The 22,463-nt window shown below is 38.0% G+C and overlaps 1 protein-coding gene across 1 annotated transcript in view; it reads right to left on the minus strand.

Moving 5' to 3' along the window:
• SLX4IP (SLX4 interacting protein) overlaps window positions 1–21,227 on the minus strand; it is a 231,868-nt gene extending 210,641 nt beyond the window's left edge. The window contains exon 1 of the mRNA XM_053671415.1: window positions 20,267–21,227. The gene's annotated coding sequence lies outside the window, so the exon portion shown is untranslated. The remainder of the gene's footprint in view (window positions 1–20,266) is intronic.
• Between the last annotated feature and the right edge of the window lie 1,236 nt (window positions 21,228–22,463).

Raw genomic sequence — 22,463 nt, forward strand, 5'->3', positions numbered from 1 at the left:
ATCGAACCAGCGACCCTTTGCTTCATAGGCCCATGCTCAATCCACTGAGCTACACCAGCCAGAGCAGGACCACAAATTCTTAAATAAACAAAAGCATAAGAACAACTACTCAAGTCCAAGAGGAGCAAGCAAGCTGAGTGGTTATGTGGTCACGTACTACAGATCAGTAACACTTGCAGCATGGCTGACCAACTGCAGAATTCAAAGCTTTTTCACTATTTGAGAAGGATGGCAATGGAACTATAACAACAAAGGAATTGGGAATTGCAATGAGGTTTCTTGGGCAGAATCCTATTAGAAGCAGTTACAAGATGCAATGAATAAAGTGGACTTTCTGATATCAAGAAAAATGAAAGACACATAGAGGATGAAGAAGAAATCAGAGAAGCATTCCATGTGTTTGTTTGATAAGGATGGCAACAGCAGTATCAGTGCAGCAGAGCTTCACCATGGAATAACAACACACCTTGGAGAGAAGTTAGTAAATGAAGATGATGATGAAATGATCAGGGAAACATATTGATGGTGATAGTCAAGAAAACTATAAAGAGCTTGTACAAATAACGACAGCAAATTGAGTGTGTTAAATTTCTGGTACAAAATTGTTTATTTGCCTTTCCTTTGTTTATAACTTACCCGTAAAAGGTTTCTCACTACTGTCAAAAAATATGCAAGTATAGTAATTAGGACTTCATGCCTCCATGTTTTCTTTCCTTATCTTACTGTTATTGCTCTGAAACACTGCAGAAAAACTGATCAAGTAAATGGTGCATGTGGCTTACTCTAGATAAACCTGAGCCCTTCTGCACATCTAAATTCAGATTGGTTGGTCAAATGAGAAAACACCTGGGTTGTGCCTTTTGTAAAGTAGTTTTCTTTAGGAACTATCAGCACGTTGTTGTTGAAGTGTGGGATTGTAAATCTGCATGTACTACGGACAGTCAACAATATGTACTTAAAAGTTGCACAACTGCAGAATGGGTATATCATCCAGACACTCAAACACTGTTTTTTTTGTACTGCTGGCCCTGTACCAGAACCATTTGCCTTCATTGTTACTTGTTCTTTAAACTTTGTTTAGCCACATAACAAAAATCTGCTTATGTCACAATTTGCATCAAATCCATTCCAAGTTGCATATTTGTTTTCCAATAAAAAAAACTTTACCCAATTTTACCCTCCAAACAAGAAAAACTTTTCAAATCATTCTTAGAGGACACTATTATGCCAATGCCACTACCAAATAGAGACTTCACAAGAAAATTATGTACCAATATCCTTTATGGAATAAAGACACAAAAATCTCCAACAAAATACTACAAACCAAATTTAACTACATATAAAAAGTATTACACACCAAGTTGGATTTAACTCTCAGATATAAAGTTTGTTTAACATTTGAAAGTTAATCAATATAATATACTATATTAATAACTAAAAAAATACAAACATATGATCATCTCAAATTCAAAAATATCAACAAAATCCAGTTTTGATTTTAAAAATCCAATTCACTAGGAACAAACATCCTTGACCTGATAAATGACCCTATAAAAAAATCCATAGCTGAAATCATACTTAATGGTGGAAAACTGAATGCTTTTCCCACTAAGATGAGTAAAAGACAGAGATGTCTGCTGTTGCCACTTCTACTCAACAGTGTTAGAGGTTCTAGCCAGGGCATTAGGCAAAAAGGAAGAAAAGGAGGGAGGGAGGAATAAATAAATAAATAACAGACATCCAGACAGCGAAAGAAGAGGTAAAACTGTATCTATTAACAATTGACATGTTCTTATATGTAGAAAATTCTAAAGAAAAAAAATAAAATATTAAAATAAACAAGTTTGGCAAAATTGTAAAATATAAATTATTATTAAAACATCAACGAGTTCTGACTGGTGTGGCTCAGTGGATTGACTGCCATCCTGGAAACAAACGGGTCACCACCGGTTGGATTCCCAGTCAGGGCACATGCCTGGGTTGCAGAACAGGCTCCCAGTTGGGGGTGTGTGAGAAGCAACTACACATGGCTGTTTCTCTCCCTTGCTTTCTTCCTCCCTTCCCCCTTCTTTAAAAATAAATAAATAAAATATTTTTAAAAATCAACTATATTTGAATAATCCTAAAATGAAATTAAGAAAACAATTCTTTTTACATAATAGCTTACAAAAATATTTTTAAAAATAAGAACAAGATCTGTACACCAAGGCCATGAAAGATTACGGAAATTAAAGACTTAATAGACAGGCATCCCATGTTCAAGGATTGGAAGACTAAATATTTTTAAGACAGCAGTACTCCCCAGATGGATCTAAAGATTCAACACAATCTCTAGCAAAATACCAGCTGACTTCTTTATTAAAACTGACAGACTTATCCTAAAATTCATGTGAAAATGCAAGGAATCTGGAGTATTCCAAATCATATGGAAAAGAAGAACAATATTGGATGCTTCATACTTTTCCATTTGAAAACTTATTACAAAGCTACAGCAATCAAGACAGTTTAGTACTACCATAAGAAAAGACATGTAAGTCAATAGAATAAAATTGAGAGTCCTGAAATAGACCCTTATCATTATATTTGATTGATTTTTAACAAACGGTACCAGGACAACTGGATATCCACATGCAAAAGAATAAAGCTGGACCTCTACATCACACTATACACAGAAATTAACTAAAAATGGATGAAAGACCTAAACATAAGGGCTAACACTATAAAACCCTTAGAAGAAAACACTGGTGTAAATTTTTGTAACTTTGCATTAGGCAACAGTTTCTCAAATATAATACCAAAGGCACAATGACAAAATAAAAAAATGGTTACGGCAGATTTCATCAAAATTTAAAACTTCTATAGTTCAAAGGACATTACCAACAAAGTGAAAAAACAACTCACAGAATGAGAGAAAATATCTATTAAATCCTATATCTGATAATGGACTCATGTCCAGAATATACAAAGAACTCTTACAACTCAACAATAAAAATATAAATAACCCAATTTAAAAATGGACACAGGATCTGAATAGACATTTCTCCAAAGAAGATATACAAATGGCCAGTAAGCAAAAGACAAGATGCTAAATATCATTAGTCATCAAGGAAACACAAATGAAACCACAATGATATACCACTTAACATCCATCATGATGGCTAAAATTAAAAAGACAACAATAACAAGTGTTGGTAAACATAAATTAGAACTCTCATACTTAGCTGATAGAAATATATTATAAAGTGTTGCAGCCACTTTGGAAAAAGTTTGGCAGTTCTTTAAAAAGTTAAACATAGAGTTGCCATATGATCTAGCACTTCCATTCTTAGGTATGTACCAAAGAAAATAAAAACATATATCTATACATGGATATATGTATGTACGGATACATATAAAAAAATTATACAGAAGGCCCTAGCTGGCGTAGCTCAGTGGACTGAGCACAGGCCTGCGAACCAAAGCATCACCAGTTTGATTCCCAGTCAGGGCACATGCCTGAGTTGCAGGCCATATCCCCAGCATGGGGTGTGCTAGAGGCAACCACACATTGATGTTTTACCCCCTCTCTTTCTCCCTCCCTTCCCCATCTCTCTAAAATAAATAAATAAAATCTTCTTAAAAATTTATACAGGAATGTTCACTGCAGTATTATTCAAATAACCAAAACATGAAAACAACCCAACTGTCCATCAACTGATGAATGGATTAACTACTTGTGGTTATGTACCCACGGTGGAATACTATTTGGTAACAAAAAAGAATCAAGTACTTTCACTCCCTTTTACCGTGCCCAGCCAGGCAACTGACCTCTCCCACACTTGCAGAAGCCGAGAGAATTATTTTCTGGAGAAGGTAAGACACGAGGATCTCTCGTCTAGAAAACACAAGGCAAAGCATAAGGTATGTTTGCAGGGTGGGGGGAGTACCTTACTGAAAAAAGATAAATTAAGGGAATATTTATAAACTGACTGATACCTTCTCTAGCCCCTGTGCCCCTTGTGATGACTGATTTTATAAGTCAAGTGGTCTGGGCTAAGGAATACCCAAATAACTAGTAAAACATTTCTGGTGTGTCTGTGAGGGTGTTTTGGGGAGAGATTAGCATTTGAACTGGTAAACGTGTAGAGCAGATGGCCCCTCCCAATGTGGGTGGGCACCACAACCCATCAGAACAAAAAGGTGGAAGAAGGGTGAACTGTTGATCTCTTTCAGTTGGGACACCCATCTTCATTCTGCTCTCACACATTAACACCCCTGGTTTTCAGGCTTTTGGACTTGAACTGAATTATACACTGGCTTTCCTGGCTCTTGCAGAGAGCTAATCATGTAACTTTTTGGCCTCCATTATCACAACTCCAATAATATATATATTTTATGTGTGTGTGTATACACACACCCCCACATATAAATGTATATGGATATGGATATGAATACGCATATGGATATGTGTATGTGTGCATGTATTCTACTGGTTCTGTTGCTCGGGAGAATCTTGGCTAATACACCTTCTCTACCCTGCCTAGCCTCTCCAAATAGGAGACTGAAACCTTCCCACTCAGGGAACTGGACTAACCTAAAAGGCAGGTTCTAAGTATTGACATCAGGTGTTCCCCAAAGGAAAAAGCCTAGAGAGAAGGCTCTGAAGTGAAGCCTATACCCACAAGCTCCACATCTGTGTGCAGCACTAACTTTTCCATCTTTTTAATGTCCACTGTCAAATACAAGTAAACAATCAGGAATAACCTGCCATCTAAGGAAAGAATTTTTCATGAAAGAAGCAAAACAAAGAGAATAAAAACTATTTGGCTGAAACCAAGACTATGCGAGGAAAAGAAAACTTAAAAAAAAAAAAGAAACTACCATTAATATAAGGGAGACAGGAGATATTGCACCCATAAAGCAATAAATACCTTTTAATAAAGGAATTTTTGGAAAACAACAAATTAAAACTATGATAGCTGAACTTAAAAAAACTTAATAGAAGAGCTAGAACATCAGGCTCAGTAAGTCATTCAGAAACTTCAGCAAAAAGAAAAAAGATTAAAAATATGAGAGACTAAATTAAAAATTGAAGAACCAGTATAAGAGGACCAACACATGAAAATTAGGATGGAATCTGATCCATACTGGGGCATATAGCACAGTTACATTTCACGCAATGGTGACAAAAGGAATCTTTAAAAGCTGTGGGTGGGGACGTGGGGGATAGGAAGAGAGATTGAGTGATAAGAGAATATTTGGCCCCAAATTGTTTATAGCACATCTGGAGACAAATATATGCAAATTTCTGAAGAAAACTGTTTCCAACCTCTAACTGCACTTAAAAATGAAGCAGGGGTATTTTTAGACTTGCAAGATCTTTAAAAATTTAAGACTCAGGAACCCTTTCTCAGGACGCATAAGATGTACTTCACCAAAATGAGGAAATGAACCAAGAAAGAGGAAGATACAGGAAACAGGAAGGCTGAAACAGGCTGAAGACAAAGAAAATCCCAGGACCTTATGAACGCAGATCCCTGCATGAGACCATCCCTGGTGGCTCAACCAGGACACAACCATCGGTGCAGATTAGAGCAGGATACAAGGTTCCAAGAGATGTATCTTCAAAAGTATCTGCATGCATAGAGATGAATTTTAGACAACTGGTGAAAAATGTGAGATTGAATTAGGAGAGTTTCATGGAAAACTAAGCAACTGAATAATAACAAGGCAATTACTGATTCCAGGATAAACAAAAATTGTGCAGAAAATAAAAAATAAAGAGTCCCTCATACACAGTTCAGTTACAACCAGCATTTTGATTCATGATCACACTGAATCTTGACCTGAAGAATATTATGTTTAAAACAGTATCATGAAGATTGGGGATGTGTGTGTGTTTGTATGTATGTGGTGGAGAGCAAGTAAAGAGAGCAAAAGCTCCCTTTAATGTTAATGGAACGTTTCAGAAGCAAGGCATAAAACTAATAAAAAAACAATAACCACAACAGTAATAATGGAGCAGAAATACAGTAATTTAGTGATAAAACTAATTCTTAAATGTGAAACTCTCCTCCTACCTGAAGAAATTTGAAGAGAGTTGATATAAAAAAAGGAATAGGGTGGGAAGAATGACAATTTATTTGCAAGCCTGTGCATGCAACTGTCTGCCTGTTAAAATTGTGTGCAAATACTTTTGGAGCAGCACTGTCCAACAAAAATACATTGTGAGCCACAGATGTAATTTTAAGTTTTCTAGTCGCTGCATTTGATAAAAAGGTAAAGAAAAAGAGAAGAAATTAATTTTAATGCTTTAATCTAATAAATCAAACATCATTCTAGCATGTAATCAATATAAAAATATTTACATTTTTGGTGTTTCAACTAAGTCTTTGAAATTAGGTGTGCATTTTATATTTCCAGGACATCTCAACTTGGACTAGACACGTCACATGTTCAACAGACACTTGTGGTTAGTGGGTACTATAATGTTTTAGAGTATTTGGTTTTATTACAAGAAAAGCACTTATTTATGTGTCCAGATTACTTATGTACTGATAGAATAGGGATAGTAATATCTAATTCAAAACTATTGAAAGGACTAAGTAAAATGACACATGAAGACTCCCAGTATAATCACTTATAAACACTATGCCCTTGATGAATGTTAACAATTAGTATTACCTACACAATGATTTTTTGAAAATCTGATAACATTTTATTCTAATTCTTTAAATGGAGAAAAATGTCTTTATCTAAACCCTAAATCATTTAAATTCTTCATTTCTATTTTTCTGAATAATGTCATGCATATAATTTAGAAAAAATTGTACTGATGTTCACCTAAGCAAGCCCATTTAGACACAGGTGTCACTCAAAAAACTAAATTCCTGGAAAATCAGCAACATGTATTTGAAAACAATTTATGAAGGTTGTCCTGAAAACTTTAGATAGATCCTTAAAATTATATTATTTGAGCCTGGTAAATATAAAATCAGTTCCCTTAAATATATTAAATTGGGCTTAAATAAATTCTGCTAAGAATTAAGGGAGTCCCCTACTGGGGGTACTTTGAGGATACTGAAATGGTTCAGCTAAACAGAAAAAAGGGAGAGTTTTATCAGCAAATGCCCAACAAAAGCTGAAGCATGTTTGATACCAATGTTTCAAATTCTACACTGGTTTTCCCGTATGTCCCCTTTTCCTGAGGGACAGGTGGACAACAACGAAGGCTGTGGCAAGGCTGTCAGACCTTATCTGCTGGTAGAGAGATCACAAGCTATACTGTAGTGAAAGTCACATTTTTGACCTATAACAAGGTTTTAGTAGACTCTTTTTAAATTATTATTTAAAGATTTTTTTGTTTATTTATCTTTAGACGGGAAGGGAAGGAGAGAGAGAGAGAAATATCAATGTATGGTTGCCTTTCATGGGTCCCCTTCTGGGAACTGGCCTGCAACCCAGGCATGTGCCCTGACTGGGAATCGAACCATGGTCATTTGGTTTGCAGGCCCGAGCTCAATCTACTGAGCTACACCAGCCAGGGCTAGTAGACTCTTTTTTTTAAATACTTTTTTTTTTACTTTTAATTTTTATTGGTGAAGAGCAGCTGCATTTGCTTTTCAAGAACTGAATTATTTAAAAAGTATCATCAAAGTCCAAATTTAAAAGTGGAATCTGTGGGAATCTAGAACAAATATCATATACAAAATACTGTGGTTTGCAAATGTAAAATAGGCTGCATGAAAAAAAGGAACTATATAATACATTTTACATACTTTTAATCCATTTTTAAATGACATGTGGCATTCTGCCTCTCAATGTATATATATATTTTAATTTGCTTTGACAATGTCTGGAGCCTCAAAATAATCACAATTTTAGGACCAAAAGAGGCCTTAAAACCATGTGCTCCTAGTTCTGCCATCTATTCCCCTAGTGAGAACTTGGGGGACCAGACCAGGGTCTCACATCTGAGGACCAAGGATAAGAGAAGAGTCTTGTCAGTTCACCAAGGGCAATGAGCACCACCTGTCACCCGCAGCACTGCCAAGGTCAATTGTTAACTGGGCTTTCAGACAGATGTGCCCTTCCTCCCTCAGCCCCCTGCCAAATCACAAGTTCCCAACACAGATTATGACTTCGAGTAAAGCTACATGAGTAGTGGTTCTCTCCTGCTAACCAAAGAGACAGAGTTGGGTGGGGGTGGGGATCTATAGCTAAGGAAAATGTGATTTGAATTAATTTAATTTACCACTGTGCTATGTGACATGGCACACTTCTTCATAAACAAAAAATAAAGTCTACCAAGATAAAGCCTATAACATACCCGGACAGGCAGTTGCATAGACTTTGGGCCTGCATACTTGCTGAAGGCATTTTATGTAAAGAAGGCACATTTCCTTTGTTTCAGTACAGCATTAGGCACAGGTGGTGGAAATGAACTATGTGGTGAATGAAAATCTGAAATGAAAGGAACCAATGTGCTAAGCCCCAAATATGATAAAATTACACTAACCTATGGTGGAAAGAGTGGGTTCTCGATGGTAAAAAGCCCTTGGAGCAGTGCTTAACACTACAGGGTGCTCCAGAAATATTTTTTGGATGAAGAAATACTCCAGATAATAGGAGCTGAGTCATTTATACACTCAACCATTTATCTTTGCTGTTTTTAGAAAAAAATTCCAAACATACATTGACTACTGATTTTCATAAATATGCCATATGTTGAACATTTATTTGATATTCCAGATGAAAATGATCATCCATCATCACAGTGGGCAACATACATCTTAACAACCCTCTAAACTTGTGGTTCGTACACAGAGCTGCTCCATTTCGGAGCCTGTGAGGTTGCTGTCAGTCTCTCTTCTGGGTGCTCTTTCCTAGTTCTTCAACTTAATCATATAGGTCTAGAAACCGAAGAGACTGTTTTGTCAGTTTAATGGGTTGTTTTCCAAGCCTCTCTTACACAGGTTTGCATGAGCTTCAGTGTGAAGGCACTGGGCCCTCTGTCTTAGAAAATAAAAACATTGTCTGCTTTACTTCAGGATTAGGATTTCTTTAACAATGAAATCGCTGGGTCCTAGTGCCGTGGAAAGTGCCCTCTGGATTTGGACCTCAGCATTTAATTCTTTCTTTCTCATTAAAACAACAATGAATTTCCCCAATCTGGCAAAGGAAATAGACTTCCAGGAAATCCAGGAAGCTCAGAGAGTCCCAAAGAAGTTGGACCCAAGAAGGAACACACCAAGGCACATCATCATTACATTAGCCAGGATTAAAATGGAGAGAATCCTAGAAGCAGCAAGAGCTAAGGGGACAGTCACCTACAAAGGAGTCCCCATCAGACTGTCAGCAGATTTCTTAAATGAGACCTTACAGGCAAGAAGGGGCTGGAAAGAGGTATTCCAAGTCATGAAATCCAAAGACCTACAACCAAGATTGCTCTATCCAGCAAAACTTTCATTTAGAATGGAAGGACAGATAAGGTGCTTCTCAGATAAGATCAAATTCAAGGAGTTCATCATCACCAAGCCCTTATTATATGAAATGTTACAGGGACTTATTTAAGAAAAAGAAGTTAAAGAAACATGAACAGTGAAAGTACAACAAACTCACAGTTATTAACAACCACACCTAAAACGAAAGCAAACTAAAAGGACAGCTAGATCAGGAGTGGAAACATAGAAATGAAGATCTCAAGGAGGGTTAGCAACAGGGGAGTGGGAGGAGGAGAAGGGAGGAGAAGGTACAGAAAATAAGTAGCATAGACAGTAGATAGAAAATAGAAGGGGGGGGCAAGAATAGTATGGGAAATATAGAATCTAAAGGACTTGAGACACATGGTCATAAACTAAAGGGGGGTAATGGTGGGGATGGGGGGTAGGGTGGAGGGGAATGAAAGGGGGAATAGAACAACTGTAACAGCATAATCAATAAAAAATTAAAATTAAAAAAAATAAATAAAATAAAACAACAATGAAAGGTTGACCTTTAAGATGTCCTCCATTTCTAAACCTCTCTGACCCCAAATCCAACTGCAGTTCAAGAAACAAATAATGCTAATATACAAATTCTTCCAGAGAAGAGAGTAAGAGAAAAAACCCTCTCCCGACTCATTTTTTGAAGCCCCGTTAGCAAAGCCAGATAAGGGCAGTATAAGAAAAGAAAATCACAGCCAATTCTATACATGAACACAGAAGCAAGAATCCTAAACAAAAAGACGTAATCTGAATCCAACAACATATAAAAAAAATACCAGAAACAAGTGAGCATTATCTAAAGAGTGCAAAGTTGGTTTAACATTAGAAAAATCACATTAAAAAATTGAATTAGAAAAAAAGCACATGATCATTTTAATAAAGGTAGATAAAAATAAAAACAAATTAGAAATATGAGAATAGAAAGATATTTCCTAATCTAAATAAAGCAGTTACTAAAAATGTAGCAAACGTGCCTTACGGTGAAACTTAAAATCAATTTCTCTGAAACAGGTAGAAAATGTAGACATTAAAATATCATGCCACACAGGTAAAATATTTAGGAATTAGTTTAGCAAGATATGTGCAAGAAGTCCTCAAGTTGATCTCCAAACTTAACTTAATTCTGACCACAACCTTGAATGAGGAATCTGAGGAAGAGCAAAAAAGACTTAGCAAAACTACTACCATGAGACAGTAAATAAAATACTACACTGGCAAAGGGATAAACAAACAGGCCAAAGAGACAGATTACATAGATACAAACAAACCCATGCATTTGTGAAAATGGATGACAGAGGCAGCACTGCAGATCAGTAGAAAATAAAGAGAAATTTATTCAATTAGCTGTGGTCCGACAAGTGTTTATCCACTTGGAAAAAAATAAAATTGGATCACTATTTTACACAGTACAAAAATCAATTACAGATGGGCTAAACAGAAACTCAAATGTAGAAAACTAGAATCTTTTCAAAAATATTTTCATGAATTCAGGGTAAAGAAGAAGTTTGGCTTTTTAAAAAAGATTTTATTTATCCTTTCTAGACAGAGGAGAAAGGAGGGAAAAAGAGAGGGAGAGAAACATCAATGTGTGGTTGCCTCTCAAGTATCCCCACTGGGGACCTGGCCTGCAACCCAGGCATGGGTCCTGACTGGGAATGGAACTGGCGACCCTTCAGTTCGCAGTCCAGTGCTCAATCCACCGAGCGACACCAGTCAGGGCAGTAAGAAGTTTTTTAACTAGGTTAAAATAAAAAATTTCAAACCACAAAGAGAAAGAATGGTAGATCCGGTTATATGAAAATTAAAACTTCTCTACAGACAAGAAGGAAATATTTGCAGTCCAAATATCCAACAAAGCATATACAAACTAGATCATATAAAGTACTCTCAAAACCCAACAATCCAGTCAGAAAATGAGCAAAAAACATGAACAGATATCCCACCAAAGGGGCCATACAGATGATAAACTCAACATATGAAAACACATATTCAAAATTATTTGCCATCAAGGAAATGCAAAATAAGACCACAATGAGCTACCAATACACCCCTACCAGAATGGCAAATAAAGACTGATAACACCACATGGTAAGGATGTAGAGATGATAGATTTCTCACGCATTGCTGGTGGGACAGTAAAAGTGGTACAGTCACTCTGGAAAGAGATTGGCAGTTTCCAAAAAAACTACACATGTACTTACCATGTGACCCAAATATTTCACTCCTAGGAATTTATCCCAAAGAAACAAAAACCTAGGCTCACATAAAAATCTATTCACAAATGTTCATAGCAATGTTATTGATAATAGCCAAAAACTAGAAACAATCCAGATGTCTTCTCATGGGTGAAGGGTTAAACAGACTGTGGTATATCCATACCACAGGATATTACTCAGCAAAAAAATAGAATGATACATGCAACAACTTGAATGGATCTCAAGAAAATTATACAGAATGAAAAGAAGACAAAGTGAAAAGATTATATAATGTATGATTGCATTATATAATATTCTTGAAAAACAAAAGCACAGAAGTGAAGAACCGATTAGTGGTTGCCAGGGATCAGAGATGGAGGAGAGTATGTGGCTATAAGCGGGAGTAGGAAGGAGCCTTGGCTGGTGTAGCTCAGTGGATTGAGCATGGGCCTGTGAAGCAAAGGGTCACTGGTTCGATTCCCAATCAGGGCAGATGCCTGGGTTGCAGGGCAGGTCCCCAGTAGGGGACACATGAGAGGCAACTGATGTTTCTCTTCCAGTCTTTCTCCTTCCCTTCCCTCTCTCTAAAAATAAATAAATAAAATATTGAAAAAAAGAGGGAGCAGAAAGGAAACTGTGGTGATGGAATTCTATACTGTGACTGTGGTGTTGGTTACATGAATAGACACATGTGATAAAATTACACAGAACTAAATGAATATATGCAAAACTGGTTAAATGTAGTAAGCTCTCTGGATTGTACGTCAGTTATCTGGTTTTACTATTTGCACTAAGTTATGCAAGATGTCACTACTGGAGGAAACAAACTGAGTAAGGTTAGACAGGATTTTCCTTTTTTGCCAACTTCCTGTGAATCTTTATTATTTCAAAATAAAAAGCTTAAAAATATAAAAATTCTGTTCATCAAAATACACAGAAAGAAATGAAAAGGGAGTCACAAACTAGGAGAACATATTTATAAGATATATAACCAGAAATGGATGACTATGCAAAATAAAACACTCCAATAAAAAAATAGGCAAAGACAGGGCCCAGAGCAAGGTACCTCTGCCTCCCAGTCAGGCCTCTGGCAAGGTGGTGGGGGTAGTTTACTGATCCCTTCTATGATATATGCCTTGACAAACACTGTGCTACCTCTAACCATGAGTCTCTTACATCCTTTGGGGAGGAGGGGGGCATGTCTGTCACCATTCTTTTATAAAAGCTGGGAAGCATGAAGTCTAAATACAGAAAGATCATTTACCAGGGAATCTGAGGACAACGCACTCTGCTCTCTTCTCTTACTGCATGCACACAGCTGTCATCTGAGAGGGAACAGATGACAACAACAGACTGCCCACAGGAAGGCAAAATCATCTGCTAGGCGGTCCCAGACCCCAAAGATCTAGTTATCCTACAGGTTCCTCCACAACCATATCCTCTTGAAGTACCTCCTGTCTCCACCACCCTTGTACTTCTCTATCCCCAAAACCATCACTATAGGTACTGAAGCAGGAGTCTCCTACTCAAAACTCCTCACTGGGGTCACCACAGGCCCTCAGGCAGCCCCTGCCCATGCCTTCATCTCACAGTTCAGGCCACTTCACAGTTTCAGTGCATCCACACTGCCAAGCTTTGAACCCTGTTCTTGAATATGCCGGTCCAGCTTGCCCCACCTTCATCCAGGCATGCTGTACTACAAGATGTCCTCTCTCCTAAAGCAAGTTATCCTCTGAAACCCAACACGGATGCCACCTGTTCCCTGGAGCTACCCATGAATCTCCAGAATGAATGGAGCCCTTCTCCAAGTCACACCTGCATCTTAACACCACCTCTACTCTCACACTTAGTTCACCAAATTACAGATAACTGGGTCTTCCATCTCTCTCCCCTGCCTAAGAGGAGCTTAAGGTTCCTGAGTTCCATTCTTGTCTTCTTTAATACATGCTACATGGCACAGGTCTGCATCAAAAGTTTGCTGACTTGATTCTGTAGCTGTCACTAAATCGGCAGCTACAGACTATGTTATTACTTTTTTAGATATATACCTATTTATCTAATGCATCTTTACTGTCCCCAAATCCCAAATTCTACATTAGGTGATTCTAAAGGAAGTCAAAGCACTGGACCTATTTCAATACATAAATAACACTTCAGCTACAGGTATCGTGAAGCCAAAGTTGAGAGACTTATAGCACATATAAATATGTAAACAGAGATCAAAGTGACTTGTACTGACAATAATGGGCAACCGATCAGAGGTGTGGATTAAGTTTAGGCCACACATGTGAGTTTTTCAGTATGTAATTTCTTTTGACTTTAAAACACTGGCATTCTGCCCAGGCTAGTGTGACTCAGTGGACTGAGTGCCACACTGTGAACCAAAGGGTCACCAGTTTGATTCCCAGTCAGGGCACACGCCTGGGTTACAGGCCAGGTCCCCAGTAGGGAGCATTCTAGGGGCAACCACACATATTTCTCTCCCTCCCTTCCTCCCTTCCCCTCTCTAAAAATAAATAAATAAAATCTTTAAAATGAAATAAAATACAATACTGGCATTCTAACATTCATCTGAATAGAAAAGATATTAGCAGCCTCTGCATTAAGGTTTAAACCTGGGAACATCCTGAGGTTTTTCTAGACTTGCCTTACTGATCACTAAAAAAATAAACGTTCACACACACAAAAAAAGCAAGTAGGCATCTTAAAATTTTACTTGGCTAGGCCCTGAAAGCTGCTTTCAGGAGGGAGCAACGCGCTTCCTGCCAGGGGTATAAAAGATAAAGGTTAAACAGCCTCGATATCGGACCAGCCAGTTCAAGAATAAGTTCAGTGGAATGTTGATTTTATCACGTTCTTCAAAATATCAGGACAATCTCCAAAAAGGTCAATTTTCCAAATATCTAAAAGCACATAATTTGCATAAGTATGCCAACAAGTTAAAGTATTTTATAAATCTTACAAATACTGTCTCATTATCTATTTTTCATCCCTGAACGTACTTTCTCTGGCCTAAAAACAGGCATTCTTTCACAGAGAGGACTTTGATAGCGTATGACCCCAGCAAAAATACATGTGTGTGTGTGTCTTTAGTAGAAAGGGAAAGACCTTAAGATCCTTAAGAAAATTAATTTGGGGAGGGAGTGGAAATAGATTAAACAATATCACAAGACTGCCCTGTCATTTAAATACAAAGCAGAGATAAACTCTAATAAAGAAAGTCAATGACCTCCTAGATTATTCTGTGGGAAAATCCAAGGCACTCTGAAATTCACATTTGTCTTCGTTTTAGCATTGCTGACTTGTGTCACCAGCCAATACAACCACTCCAGATTAAAAAGACCAGAAAATAACTTTAGGTTTCTAATCCCTGAATTTCAAATTTTATCAAGAAAATTATCGTATCTCCTCCTATCATCTTAAAAAATCTTTCATTAGCTATGGGAGCAAAACTGAAAACAACAGAAGTCTAGAACTTCTGAAGGAACAACTATAATTCAAGAATGAGAAATCGTTTCGTTCCCTGTCCCCTTCTCTCAAATTTATCAGACACACACAAAAAAAAGTATCAAGGAAGAAATCACAAACTTTAACAAAATACCAAGGAAAATGACAAATGAGCAAAAGTCTTGCTGGCGACAGCCTAGATAAAGTTTGAAAAGGCAACTTCAGTGTAAAAAAGAATCAACTTTTCCTATTATTCATATGGTAATTTTGAAAGCCAAAATCAGTTTATAAAAAAAAGAAAAACAAAATAAAACAGATAGGGAAGCTCCAACAATGGGAGGAGAATAATGCAAAGTGGCAAAAAAAATTAGGACTCTTTTTTCTTTTCTGCATCTGTAAATGGTGGTCTAATACTGAATTCCTCTATACTATGATTAATTCCATTCAACAGTTCTTTTAGTCACTCTATAACCTTAATCCAGTCAGTAGACTTATCGAATGGCTCTCTCTCCCCTTCCCACTGTGCCCACAAACAAAACCCACCCAGTGCTGTAGAGGATGCTACAGTAACAGACAATGTCTAATTTTTAATACTGGGTTGGCCAAAAAGTCCATTTATTTTTTTCCATAAAATAAAAGGCACATTTTAAATTTTCACCAATAACTTTATTGATTTGAATATTTTGAGTATGTCGGCTCTTCCCTGCTATTGCCTTCTAGTGGGTAGAGGCCAGGGGTGCTGCTAAACATCTTCCAGTGCATCAGCTCCACAACAAACAATTATTTGGCCAAAACATCAATAGTACCAAGAAACTTCGCAAACCACTTTTGACATACCTGATCAGTCACAACACCTTCTCCATACACTGCACACATCTTTTTTTGTGTTTCATTGCATTTTTACCTTTCTTGAAATAATAAAGCATAACAAGCTGAAAGTGTTGCATATTTTCTTCCACCTTCAATATTAAAGTGGCTGTACAAAAATTCACTAATTTTGAGAAGTTTTTAAAAAATGCACACTGGTATGACAGTTGTCACAATACGATCTAACAAAATAGTTTCAAATGAAGTTAAAGACAACTAAGCACTACTAAAGGACAGCCATTGTACGGAAAAAAACTAAACAAACTTTTCTGGCCAAGACAATACTTTGTCAGAAACAGACATATGCACTACCACGTGGAGCAGTCAAGTCCTCAGGTCCTAGTAAAACACACGTGTTCAAAATCTGCCTCTTCACGTGACCTCCGTAAGGCTAGTCAACTCCTGTCTCTGTTTTTTGGTCTGGTTTTCAATCTACAATGATTATGAGTGTCTATCCCAAGGGTCCCATGAGGACGACGTGAGATCAGATATGTAATATTTGGCGCAGTGCCTGTGCCACAGTGAATGCTCAGTCTCTGTTAACCATAATCATTATAAAGATGGAGGGCACAAGACAAGATATCATCAGTCCCACTCTGATAACCACTGTTTCCAGCCTTCACCACAGTAAAAAAAACTTCTGATAATCACTAATGCAATCATCTTAAAATCTAATCATTTCAATGCAAAAACTATAGAGGTGTTGACTGCCACGTGTGGAGTGGTGAAGGATCACCACAAAGGGGTAGCAGAAGGGAATTGTAACTGTTCTGCATCCTGGTTGAGATGATGGTCACATGATCAATGCATTGGTCAAAACTCACGAAATTTACACCTAAGAGTAACTTCTACCACATGTAAAGTAAAAGTATTTTTAAAGCTACAAAACAAAAAAATCCATTTTTTTCTATCTTGAGAATAAATCAAAATAATGACCAAAGTGAATTTTTAAATGCTGTAACTGCAATATCTATATATTATCCTATGATTAATATAAGGCATATTCAATTTTAGTTACTGGCTCTGATTTACTCAGGCACAAAATGTCAATACCATAATAAACATGAGGCACTGCTTTGCTAAAATAGAAGCAAAAAAACTTTGGAAATGTACCTACATCAACATTAGATATGAGTGGTACTCTCCATTTATGGACAAAAGGGAGTTTTATGACATTTTAGGATTGACCTCATAGATCTCAACTTTACTGCTTAATGAGTAGGTTACCTAACATGCATGAGTTACTATTCTCAATCCCTAAAAAGTAATATATAAATAGTAGACTTTAAATATTTAATAAAGCTTAAAATAACTAGACATGTACTCATCAACAGATAATCCACTAAAGAGTCAGTGCATACATTTTGCATTTTTAAAAAGCTATGACGTTTTACTCAGAAAACAATTCATAAACTGCACAATGGCAATGGTAAAGTCCCAATACAACTGTCACCTCCTGGTTTCACTGTATGTAGAAGGTCTGGCCACTGAGTAATGAATCTTTTTTTTTTCCTAAGTCAAATAAACTGGAGAAAAACAAGGCAATGTGAAATGAACACTGTGAAAATAAAAACAACCCAAATGCCCTTCCACTGGTGACGGTAAAATAAATCACTTTATTTCCATGCAGTGAAATACTGCTGAGTGATTAAAAAGCAACAAACTGTTGATACTTACAAAATCAAAGATGGCTCTCAATTACAAGCGAGATAGGATCCTCCACCACCACCCATACCACCCCCTCCAAAAATCCAACTCCTACAGTAAGATTCCATCAGATAAAATCCTAGGACTGGTAAACTTATCTAGAGTGACAGAAATCAGATTAGTGGTTGGCTAAACGACAGTGGCTAAGGGATTACAAAGGACAAGAGGAAACTTCTGGTGGTGATGGATAAGTTATTTTTATTGTACTGATAGTTTTCACTGGTGTATACATCTAAAACACATCAAATTGCACACTTTAAATATGTGCAGTTTATTGTATGACAATTATACCTCAATAAAGTTGTTTAAAAGAAAAAGACCATTAAAAAAGTACATCTTTGTGCTGGCTCGTGTGGCTTAGTGGTCTGAGTGCCAGCCTGCAAAATGAAAGGTCGCCTGTTCGTCTGATTCCCAGTCATGGCACATGCTTGGGTTACAGGCCAGGTACCAAGCTGGAGGCCTACAAGAGGCAACTAATCGATGTATTCCTTGCATGTAGATGTTTCTCTCCTTTTCACCCCCCCCCAAAGTAAATAAATAAAATCTAAAGAAAAAAACAAACAAAAACAAGCATCTTCTTGGCCTGGGACAGGTACAGCTCGAAGATAATGCAGGTCAAATTCCAGACCACCAAAATAAGCATGTACTGCAATAAATCAAGTCATGATTTTTTTGCTGGTGGAAAATTTTGTCTTCCATTTGTAAAAAAAGCAACAGTATAAAGACCAATTACATGAACCTCAATAAAACAAGGTATGCCTGTATATGAAAAACAGAAGCAAAGAACATTGCACTTATATAATGCTGTCCTTCTGCATATTCATAGGATATAAATATTCACTATATTGTGTAACACTCATATGAAGCTAAATCAAAAGCAACAGGGTCTTCATTTTTCTTTTCCCAATTAATAGATGGAGACAGAGACAGAAAGGCTGGACAACTTGCTTAGGACATAGACTAAGTAAATGCAAGTTAATTGAATACTGATTCACCACATTCCCAGTCCAATTCTCTTAAATGTCTTCAAATTCAACATACAACAATATGGAAAATGTAAAAAAGTCCTTTGCAGTTTCTCTAATATCTTGCTGATTTCTTAATTCCATTCACAGATTTCAACCTCTGCTGATACTGGGCTGGAGCTTTTTTTTTAAGCTCTCCATGTGATTTTCATGAGTAGCAATATTAAGAACTCCAAGATAAGTCAGATTCAGATTTCTCACTAAAGGAAGACAGAAGAAGGCAAGGTGCCACAAAAAGCTCTGGTAAACCATGGCCCAAGGCTTTCCAAATCAATATGGAACTGCTGAACACATGCAGGTTTTTGAGTTCAACATTTAACAAATTAAAAGTAAAAATATACGCACAGGTGTTGTCATAACAGAAGTTACAAAACAAATTCTCTTCAGACTAAGAAATTCTCTTCAACTTTTTAGAATGCTAAATTGGCATCTTGACATCCAAAAAAGCACTGAAAAATGTGCCATATGTCCCCTGCATTTAAAACACGTAATTAACTGACGATATATTGTGAACTGTTTAAGCAGCACAAATGGAAAAGAGACCATCTTTATCTTTAGTCAGCGCCCTGAATGAGTGCCCACTACTCTTTAGGATGGACTTCTTCAAGAGGATTCTGACTCAGTGATTCTTAGGATGGGGTCTAAGACTGCATTTCTATCAATTACCCAACTGACATCAATGCTGCTGGTAGGCAGACAACTTTTAGACAGCGAGTCCCTAACTAACTACAATTATGGTTATGTATAGGTTCCAGGATACACGTGTCAAAAGGGGGAAAAAAAGTGGCAGGTTGTGGGGGAAAGTAGACGGAGCAAGTGCATACTTAAATACCTGTATCGTCTAGCAGTGCTAAGCACCACAGAATATAGACATACCTCATTTTATTGCACTGAGCTTTACTGCACGTCACAGGTACTGCGGTTTTTTGTTTGTTTTTGTTTTGTTGTTATTGTTGTTTTTACAAATGGAAAGCAAGACCCTCGACAGCAAAATGATTACAACTTGCATTTTTTTCCTGACGACCTACATGATTACGGTGGTTTGAAGCCAAACCCTCAATATATCTGAGGTATACCTGTACTATTACTTGCACCAACCTAGTAGTTGTTAAGGTTGATAGAACGTAAATTTCATGAAAGAGTTTTTTCAATTTACTACAGCATTCTTATGGTCTGCAACACATTAGATATTCAATAAATGTAATTGAATAAATGAATGAATACATACAAACAACCTGTATTTACATCGCAACCCAAAAACGTTTGCAAAGGGGGCTAAATATGAGTATATAGATGTTTAATACTAATAACCGACTCACTCGTATTCCATTTTGTCCTTAAAAAAAAAGTAACTGTAAAACGTTAAAGCTCAGACTTCCCGTACCCTTATGTTTAACGCCTTTTTAGTTCTTCGAAGACAATGAAGAGGTGGGAGTACAAGGAGGATTCAGCAAAGGCTCAAAAACCAAAAGGGAAAACAAACAAACAAGGGGAGAGACGGGCAAACAATTCAGTTCAAGTGAAGGAACATCTTAAGTTGTCAGGATTTCCACGTTCTTACCTATGGTGGTGGCAGAGTTTGGGTTCGGGCTTTTATTTGTTTTGTTAGTGTCCAGGGTCACTGGTGTAGTAGTATCTAGTTGTGGAAAATCAGAATAAATCACCTCAAAAGCTTTGGAAATTCATACTTGAGGTTCACTTTGCCCTTCCCAGCGTCTCTCCGCGCGCTCAGTAATGCTGCCAGCGCTCAAACAAAACGTAACTTGGACAGCGCCTCTCAAGGTTTGAAGCCAGCTTGAAGCTACTACCAAAACTTAAGATGGCGACAGAACACCAGTCAAGGAGCCTGGATATCGCCACAACTCTGCCCAAAAGAAAAATGGCCTCTACCCACGATCTTGCGTCCTTCAAGAAGGGACCAAAGCAAAAATGGCGGCAAAGGCGGGCTATTCAGCGTCCGAGAACGCAGTGGATACGATTGGCAGGTGATGAATCACGGTTACTTACAGTGTTTAACAGAGGAGATAATTGAAAGAAAAATAGAACGCAACACTTCTACAGTAGAGTGTTTCTTGATACTGGATGTACAAGGATGTAAACATTCTTCGTAATCTTCGATTGGGAAAATTATATAAAAGATAGGTTTGAAAGTAAAGGTGGCTTTTACAATGTCGGATAAACTTTAAAATACCCATAAATATAACTTCCTCAATAATTCCTTAGAACGGTAGAGGAGATAAAAGTTTTGTCCTACAGCTAAGTAGCAAAACTTCCGATAGGGAGCGAGGGTAGAAGAGGCTGTAAGTGCGATCACTCGCACTGCGCATGCCCGCTTTCCAACCCAATCCGGAGTAGTGGTGGTAGTCCTTTTCTCCTGGTTTTCACGTCAGCCATAAAAGGAGGGGAATTGGCGCCGAACGACAGAATCAGCTTTGTGATTGGTCAGATCTGGGAGGCCAGAGACACTGGAAACCTTTATTTTTTTATTATGGGTAAGTGCTTCTAAAACACATATCATAAAGAAGGTACTGTGTCAGTCTCGTGTATTATTTAGATTTTTTAATTTCAACAATTTACTGAGATTGATGCCGAATAAACCCTGTCCTCGGAGAGTTACGCTAAAAAACCCGTCCTGTATTCCTTCCGGCCAAGGCCTCTGCTTCCACGGCCGGCCGGGAACTTATCTAAAACCCGGAGAGTGAAATGTAGCGCGAAACCGGCAACAATCGCTGTGCTAGGTAAGCTCCGTCTCCTAGCACCAGTGAGGGGCGCATGGCTGCGTGAAGCTTGGCCTCTGCGTCGCGGTGGTGGCAGCGTCCTAGGGAGGCGCGGCGTCTGGTGGGCAGGTGAGACCGCTGGAATCTCAGGTGGAAAAGCTAGTTTACCACCGGGCCGAAGAGTGGTGACTTGTAGGTGTTCCTCTTCCCCATTCCCAGAAAGGTCACGGGTGTCCTCAGAAGGACATTTGGGGGCGGGGATAAGAAGGTTGGCTCCAGTGAAAGCTAAAGACTTACCTTTAAAAAAGCTGTAGGCAGGCCCTGGTGGGGTGGCCTAGTTGGTTGCAGAGTGGCCGGTACAACAAAAAGGTTGCGGTCAGGGCTCATGCCTAGGTTATGGTTCCATCCCCCGTCGGGCACCTCCTGGAGGCGACCAATCCATGTTCCTCTCTCTCTAAAATCCATAAACATACTCTCCAGTGAGAATTTTTTTAAATACTTGTTGGTGGCAAGAATATGGATGGCGAGAGTTTGTTCAATATTGTGGGTAGAGTTCCAGGTGTGGAGCCTCCTCACTGTCCCATCTGCTCGGCCACACCGCGAAGTAGTTGGAAAAGGTTTGCCAGTGAAAGCACCGGTTGTCCTTGCGCTGCCACCTTCTAGCAGGACCCTGTGACTCGTCGGTTAGTCCTGTTCCTTTGGGGTGGCACTGGCCGCCTGTGTCTATCTGGGAGGTGGGAGCCACCCTCTGACGTGGAACTGAACATCGGAACCGTTGTACAGCTAGCGTGATAGTGTCAACCGTGTGAAAGCAGAAGCAGGACTCAGCGCCTTTGAGTTTACAGAAATTGAAATCCTTTTAAAGTGTAGACCTTCTGAGGTCATATTCATCTTTCTTCCCAAGGAGACCATGCCCAGATCCTATTGCCGTTTTTTCAGAAGTTCTCTATTTGCAGTTTCATTCACTCATTAACATTGTCAATTTATCCATACTACACATAGAATACCATATTTTGCCGTGTATAATAGGCACTTCTTTGC

Source organism: Artibeus jamaicensis, unplaced genomic scaffold (assembly GCF_021234435.1).
Source record: "Artibeus jamaicensis isolate MK-2021 breed Jamaican fruit bat unplaced genomic scaffold, CSHL_Jam_final contig_685, whole genome shotgun sequence".
NCBI classification, from domain to species: domain Eukaryota; kingdom Metazoa; phylum Chordata; class Mammalia; order Chiroptera; family Phyllostomidae; genus Artibeus; species Artibeus jamaicensis.